This window comes from Podarcis melisellensis, assembly GCF_964234715.1.
Source record: "Podarcis melisellensis genome assembly, chromosome: Z".
Lineage (NCBI taxonomy): Eukaryota > Metazoa > Chordata > Lepidosauria > Squamata > Lacertidae > Podarcis > Podarcis melisellensis.
The window spans coordinates 44,462,532-44,471,227 of NC_138547.1; positions in this window are offsets into that span (position 1 = coordinate 44,462,532).

Consider the following 8,696-nt stretch of genomic DNA (forward strand, 5'->3'; position numbering starts at 1 on the left):
GTGCCAAGTCCTCATAACAAACATATTTTAATGCAGTTTTAACATTTGTCCACATTTTTACAAGCAATTCCCCCTAACATTATACGTTTTGAATGTTATTCTCACTGAGATAAACATTTTTGTGCATGTTTGACTGAACTTCTGCATTGTACAATTTGGGGGGGGGAGTGAATTCGAAACAATAGTATTGTTTCAGTTCACATCTTGGTTTGAGAAATGTAAATTAGGTGAAAGGTAAAGGTAAAGGGACCCCTGGCCATTAGGTCCAGTTGCGGACGACTCTGGGGTTGCGGCGCTCATCTCGCTTTATTGGCCGAGGGAGCAGGCGTACAGCTTCCGGGTCATGTGGCCAGCACACGGCGAACCAGAGCAGCACACGGAAACACTGTTTACCTTCCCGCAGGAGCGGTACCTATTTATCTACTTGCACTTTGACGTGCTATAGAACTGCTAGGTTGGCAGGAGCAGGGACCGAGCAACGGGAGCTCACCCCGTTGCAGGGATTCGAACCGCTGACTTTTTGATCGGCAAGTCCTAGGCTCTGTGGTTTAACCCACAGCGCCACCCACGTCCCTTGTAAATTAGGTAGTTTTTAATTAAAATGCAAACATAATTGAATGGTCCATCCCCATTTTTACTACCAGGTTCCATTCCCGTGTCTTAGGTTTTGCATTTTGCAACAAATGAACACCCCACTGTCAGTGGCAGAGCAAGCCAATCAGGCGCCTGGGGCGGCGCGTGTGCCCTGCACCTAGGGGCGGGGCCAGCTGCCTGCAGGGCAGGGCGAGCCAGGACAGGATGCCCCGCAGGGCCTCTGAGGAGTCTGCCTACCTCCTCCCACTCAGCCACCCTACAGCTGAGGGGGAGGCGGCGGGCAGACCATTTGGGGCAGCGTGGAGGCTGTGCACATAAGCCACCCACAGTGAGTGCCACCCGACATTTTGTCACCCCCCTCAGTGGTGACATCTGGCCTATGATGCACAAACGATACTCTTTCCTCCAAATCACTCCCAACTATGTGCCGAAAGAAAGAAAGAAAGAAAGAAAGAAAGAAAGAAAGAAAGAAAGAAAGAAAGAAAGAAAGAAAGAAAGAAAGAAAATCTTTGTTGATGAGAGCTCATCTCTGTGGCTCTTCACAAATACAGCCCAGCGGGTATGATGACACCACTTGGAGGTATGCCTGTTTGTAAGGCCGTGTGCCATACCCAAACCATCTAACAAACACCGCACAGCAGATGGATCCTCATCGCAGGCTCGGAAAGGTACGGCACAGCAAGTAGCGGAGATTGATACCTCCTTGCAGAGCTTCAATTTGGGCGCTGAAAACAGCAGGTTGCCGCAGATATTTCAGCATATTTATTGGAGCATTAAAGGGGATTCGTGGTTCTGCTAACTAATATATACATAGGCCCATGTGAAAAACCTGAGTATATTAAGCTTTCCTCCTCAATGCTGAATTATACTGAGTAGCTTAAAACACAATAAAGTCTAAGTAATACCCGCTTTAAGGCTGGGCCATAAATTGACTGCCTCGCAAAGTTGACAGGATTTCGCACTTCACAAATGTCACTGTTATTTGCTGCCGAGCAACATCAGTCCCACTTGCCTCTCCTAGCCGACTGTGTCAAAACTCCCCATCAGCTTTAATGGGAGTAGAAACTACCCTGCAGGTGCTTTTATGTCATTTTGGAGGTGCTTGGTTACACAGCCACTCAGGTATAAATATTCTCCCCTGTCTCATAAGTCCCTATGCTCCAACTGTCCCTATTTACCACGGCGCAGCCCCTGTCCCTGGTAAATTACCACCCTTTTCTCACCTCAGGAGGCAATGCCTTGTTAAAACATCCTTTGGTGTGAGTTGCTAGCATCATCATTCCCCGGGGTTTCACTCTCCTTTCAAGGTCTCTAGAAGTTCAATCTCAGACTGGAACATGGGTGCATCCTGCAGCTAGTACACTGTTTGTTTGTTTGTTTGTTTGTTTGTTTGTTTGTTTGTTTGTTTTATATATGCCCATAAATCTCAGGGAAGTTCGCAACATAAAATCACAATATAAAAAACAGAAAATATATAAAACAACAACAAAGGCAACCCCATAATCCCCCCTTCCACAATGCACTTTAAAAGGGCGTCAGATGTCAATCAGTCAAAGGCCTGGTTAAAGAGGAACATTTTTGCCTGGCACCCAAAGCTGATGGAAGTCACTCGGCACCTCTGAGGTTACCTGAGCCTCAAGTGACAGTAAAAGATCCTGAAGTACCCCCAAGCTATGTACCTGCTCCAGAGGGAGACAGTGAGGCACAATTGCCGGTGTGTGTTCATTGTTGATGATCCTGATGCTATTTTAAATCACAAAGGTTACATCCCCACAAGATACTTATTTTCTCTCATAATCCACTTGGGTAACTAAGATCTCATCTGCACAATAGATCTAAAGCAATATCATGCCACTTTAGACAGGTGTAGGTTTCCCCAAAGAATTGTAGGACCTGTAGTTTGTTAATGGTGCTGAGAGTTGCGTGTTGAGTCCCACAGTGCCACCCCCCAAAAAATTCACACATCACACTTAATTTTTGTTTAGGTTTTTGGCATAATTTTGGCCACAACTTTATTTCAATACAAAATGTGAGTGGTTGCTTAGGCATTGGTTATGACTATCTGTCCATGCCCAGGGACAGAGCTGACTTCCGGATTCCAGCGGAAGCCAGCATGGGAAACAATTATTGGGTGAGAAAATGAGGCTGGGCAACGAACCATCACTTCTCACCCTCATGTTCCGGTGGGGCTTGCACGGCCCAGGTCCAATTCCAGGGACAAGGACGAAAGAATGGCAAGCCCCTGGATTCCTTTAACGGAATTCCCTTTTCCGCATCACCATTGGAGGGGTAGGCACTTACCCCTCCTCCAACCAAATTTTAACCAATGCCTAACCGCCAACCTTACAAGTTGTGACGATTTGCTACGCAGTAGGCAAAAACCAGATGGCACCAGCCAATCAGCCAAATGGCAAAATTCCTACCAGGCCCCTGCACCAAGGCAGACGACCCCATGACAGGCATAGCAAGGACAAGCGGACGAAACCCCCCCCTTAAAGGGAGGGTGGGCGGGTGATCCGGTGTGAAAGCCAAGAGGACTCCCCAGTAATGGCGACCTGTATTTAAAGACTCTAACCCCACCTCCAAATTGGCTACATACAAAACTCCCCAGTAACCCAATTAACCATTTAAAGGCCTGGGTTAACCAACCTGCCCCAACAATACCAGGGTGGCTTGTATTCCCCAACCGCAACACCTGCTCTCATTTAGGGAGAACACGTTTTGTCAAGTCGTCCCTATTTCTCTCTCAGCACTACAATTCCCAGATTTTCCTGGGAAGAGGGATTGACTTCTAAACTATTCTGGGAATTGTAACTCTGTGAGGGGTAAAGCAGTCTCCTAACAACTCTCAGCATCCTTAATGAACTACAGTTCCCAGGATCTTTGGGGCAAGACATGACTGTTGAATATAGTATGATACAGCTTTCAATGTATAGTGCAGATAGAGCCTGAGGCAAGCTTCCATTGCAGAAATACCAGTTTACTTAAGAACATTTCATCAGTATGCAGATTCTTGCAATGAAAAAAAGTAGGAGGAAGTTTGCACAATCACCACTCTGGAGTTATAATTAAGCCTTAAATCTTCAGAGTTCAGCTTAATTCTTGTCACATTGCACTTGCTTTTTTTTAAAATGTTGCTATTGTTGTTCTAGCTATATGATGCAAAGAAAGTTGCATCTCACAAAGGAGCAACTGTGCTGCCTGCATTTTCAAACAGCTTTGTTGGTACTGGTAAATGGACACACATAAACAAGAGAACATGCCAGAAGTGGACAAAAAGTCAGGACCAAAGCATCACCAAGGACCTAGGAACTCCCCAGGTCTCATGAAGACCTTGTTTCTGAAACAGGACACAGAGGCCGCCTTAGCCAATCTGGTGCCCACCAGACATGTTGGACTACAACTCCCATCAGCCCCTCCCAGGACAGCTATGTTGACTGGGGCTGGTGGAAGTTGTTGTCCAAGACATTAGGAGGGGATGAGTTGAAGGAAGGCTGCTCATCCAGAAGAGGAAGTTTTCTCATGCTCCTTTCTGTCCACAACGATCCATTCCAATTCCAGCATTTTAAAAAGAGAAATCAGTAGCGGAGAATAAAGCAGCATAGAAAAATATATAAACATATGAAACAGATCTAAAATTCAGTGGATTCAAAGACATTGCAGTTCAAGAAACTTAAGAAAAAGTCGACAAGAATGTTCCAGGCAACCTCTCTGGGATCTTTTGCATGCAAAATAGTCCGGTCAGTGGTGGAGCATCTGTTTTGCATGCAAAAGATCCCAGGTTCAACTCCTGGCATCTCCAGGTAGGACTATGAAAGGCTGGAACACTGGAGAGACACTGCCAGTCAACGTATTGGCAATATTGAGCTAGATATTCATATTGAGCTAGTGGTCTGGCTTCCTATGCTCCTAAGGAAGCCTTAACATACCATGGTACCATCACTGAGGAGACCTTCCCCAGAGACCAGCCTGAGAATGGCCTTGGAAGATGACCTCCACCTGTTCCTAAGCCATTTAGGCCTTTGAAGATGATTACCAGCATTGGAAATTCAGTAAAGTGGTTAAGCTCATCATAGGAAACAACTGTGTGGATAGAGTTTATTTGGCAAATACAAGCACACACTATACTCATGCACTATTAACAGTTACTAGAAGTTTTCACTCTCTAAGTCCAGAGATAGTTATTTGCTTTCCAAGTCCTTGCTGTGCCAAAGTCGACAAGGCAAATACAGTGGTACCTCAGGTTACATACACTTCAGGTTACATACGCTTCAGGTTACAAACTCCACTAAGCCAGAAATAGTGCTTCAGGTTAAGAACTTTGCTTCAGGATAAGAACAGAAATCAGGCTCCGACGGCACGGCGGCAGCGGGAGGCCCCATTAGCTAAAGTGGTGCTTCAGGTTAAGAACAGTTTCAGGTTAAAAACGGACCTACAGAACGAATGAAGTACTTAACCCAAGGTACCACTATATTAAGGCCAGTTGCATTCGAAGTCCTGAAACTGTCAGAGTTCTGTGAGTCCAGAAGCCCTGTAAGTTGTACAACATAGACGAGCTCTTCTTAAAGTCCTCTACGTTTCTACAGTTCCACAGTCCAACAGTCTTCATGAGTTTCCAATACTCTCCAACAATAAATGCTGTAGCATGAGCCCTTGACATACCCAGTGCTACATGATAGTTTGCCCAAAAACTCAGATAAGACCACCACAAGATGCCTGCAGCTGCACTGGGGTGGGGGGAGAAATTTATGCCAATTTGTGTGGAATTAACCCTTTTACATTTTACTTAACAACCATCACTTAGATATGTTGTCAAATAAACCCAAATATTTCATTCTGGGTGGCTGAATATGTTTTTGCTATCACAGGCATACACTGATCTACCAGGTATTGCCCGCCATCCTTTCCAAAACCCACCAGTCCTTTAATGATATCACGAAGTGTGGTGATTAAGCATCCTCCATATAATCCTGCCTTTTTTGTTTTCTTTTTTGCTCCTTTCTGCACTGCATCTCTCGAGCAGAACATGAAAGCTCTGATATGATAAACAGCAAAGCTTGTTCCGGAAAAAAGTTCTAGTTACAAAGCACAAGCACTGTATCCCCAGTAAAGCTTCTTACAAAATACTTCTTTGCTAAGACATAGGAGAGGTGTGTTCATAGGAAGATCTAAATCCAAATGCTCTTTATACTCAGGAAGAAGCACCTTCAGAGAGGGGGAAATGTGGCACAGTTGCACCTCTGAGACTATGATACCAAAGGCAAAATTGGCTGGCTTTAGCCTTCCTGCACAGCACTTAATCTAACTGAAGATTCACTCAGGAGTCACACTGAACAAGTCTTTGAAAAGGAGAAGAAGAAATAAATCCCTTAGCTAACTAGTTTTTTTCCCCATTTTTGTCTATGTGCTGCTCCCATCCTCCCACTTACAAATACCCACTAATTTTCACTGAATTAATGCCATTATTCAGCTTTACATTTGCATTTTTATTTGAGTTTTCAGAATTTATAAAAGGGAATACAGATCTTCAAGTTTCAAAACAGAGAGAGAGAGAGAGAGAGAGAGAGAGAGAGAGAGAGAGAGAGAGAGAGAGAGAAATGAAAAAGAAAATGAACTAGGATTGTCTACAGGAATTATTTATTCTAAATTCTTTAAAAATTAATAAATAAGAAGTGAAAATAAGAGTAGGGGAAGGGGAAAACATTCATTTATTTCCACACTCAATTAAAGGGGTTATCAAAGCATTATTTATTATTCTTTAAACATTTAAATATTGGTTTGAAAAACTGCACTATTTGAACCAATGGATCCAGCCCACAGATCTGTTTGACATGAAATGGATATATTTAGTTCATTTAAAAGCCTAAAGCATCTCCCAAACTTTTTCATCCATGAATTAATCAAAGGAGGTGCTTTCTATAGCTAATTCCCTGGCATTATAATCTTAGTTGACTATAAGGAATAAAATATGCAACTTCCACTGGGATCTGTTTCCAAAGCCTACCAAAAATCCAGTCATAATTGCTACCAGTGGTAGAACAATATCTGGTACATTTCTAATAAGTCCTGTTCAGACAACCAATAAGTGTACAATGAACATATGAAATGGAGATTGAAACCATACCTTCTGCCCCCACCCTCTGAACTCCAAGACTTTAATCAAGCCCACCTAGAGTGATTTAAGGCTATCAGAATGTGGGGGGGGGGGTCTGGTAGGAAGGAGAGGCAGGAAGAAGGAAAGACAGAGCCAGGGGCTCTCCTTACCAGGCCCTCCCTGCAATTGTGTGTGCAAGGCTCCTCAAATCAGTTCAATCAGACCCATACCTGGGTCAGCTGCACATCAATGCAGGTTGTACTGAGGCTGCTCAAATCAGGTGCCAGAATGGTTGGGGGAGGGGGGGCACACACAGCCCTAGAATATATGCTCACAAGTGAGTCAGCCAGTGCTTTTCTCTGGGGGTATGAGGGGGTATGTGTACCCCTAAACATCTTGTGAATCTAAGTTTGGCCTCTTTGAGGGGCAGTATTTCAATATGAGTAGGAAAATGAGAGTACCCCTTAATTTTTTTTTTAGGAAAAAAGCACTGGACTCAGCTACATTAGTCAAAAACCAGCATTTTGAATGCATTATAAACATGCAACACAAGATGACACTGGAGGGCAAAAAATAATTTCTGTGATTTTCCATAGTGGGTCCCCCCCCCCTTTTGTTATGACAATTTAATTTCTGACTTATTTATAGTGGGGGAGTTTCCCTGTGTGTAGATCCACCCTGGCTCTGCACATATGTATGAACATATTATGTTCATATCTGGATCAACTGTAAAGTCAGACTTTGTCATGGGATGCTTCCCCATGATGCTTTATTGTGGACTCAGTGCTGCTCACATATGCATGTTTTGTAAAATTTCCATATGGTCTCAACATCATCAAAATACTATCTCATAACTTTCCCCCTCCCCATTTAATCCAGGGGAAAGGTCAAACAGGGGACAGCACAACAGAAACCAAGATGACTGCAACTGCTATTGTCCACACATTGCCCCGGTGAAGTTCACAGCAAATGGACAGAGGGCCAGCCCTACCATTAGACAGACTGCCTCAGGTCACAATGTCCTGTTGGATACATGCAATGCTTTTTTCCCTTAAAAAATGTTTCGAGGTACGCTCATTTTGGCTTATCCCGCTCCCCCTCACCCCCTCCCAACTCCCAGACAAGGGACTCAAGGCGACGGTGGCACTGAAAGGATGGGAAGGCCCCCGGAGACAGCAGACTCGGCTTGAGCAAGGAGGGGCGAGTGCTTGCCAACTGGGTGTAGCCCAGGAGGAGGAGGAGGAGGACCGTTGCCTCTACCATGGCCGCCCCATACTCTGGCATGTCAGTCCATCAGTCAGTCGGGGCAACACAAAATGTTTAGGGGTACACGTACTCCTGTGTACCCCAGTAAAAAAGCACTGGATATGTGAGAGATCTTCTGTACAAAATGAGGAATTCCCACCGTACAGAATTGCATCTAGTATTATCACCGTATAGCTTCCACCATATTTTGGAGATGTACCTTTTTACCTGGCCCTTCAGCCTCAATATATATAAGCCTTGCAGCTTCTCTGTCTGAATCCCAGATTCTGACCTGAATTAAACTAGGATTTTGCCAGAGCACCAGGCAAAAATATTCCTCTTCTCCTTGGCCTTTGGCTGATTAAACGGTCTATGACCTTTTAAACCATGTGTGGTGGAACATTATTTGTTTGCTACTACATTGCGTATTTTTGTGTTTTTATATATTTTAAACCACCCTGTGATCCTCAGATGAAAGGCAGTATGTAAATGTAAATGTAAATAATAATAATAATAATAATAATAATAATAATAATAATAATATCCATCCTCCCAACTGCATGCTTATTTGAAAACTCTGATATAACAACATGGAAGACCCTGAATTTGGTTGAGGACCCACATCCAGGCAGTTCGTCCCTGGGTCTTCTCAGATTATATCACAGCTGCTCTGAAGCACTAAATCCAGCTCTGAATTGGATCCGGGGGGGGGGGGGGAGTACATGCCCCGTTAGTTTTTTAATATTGTATTTGTATAATGTTG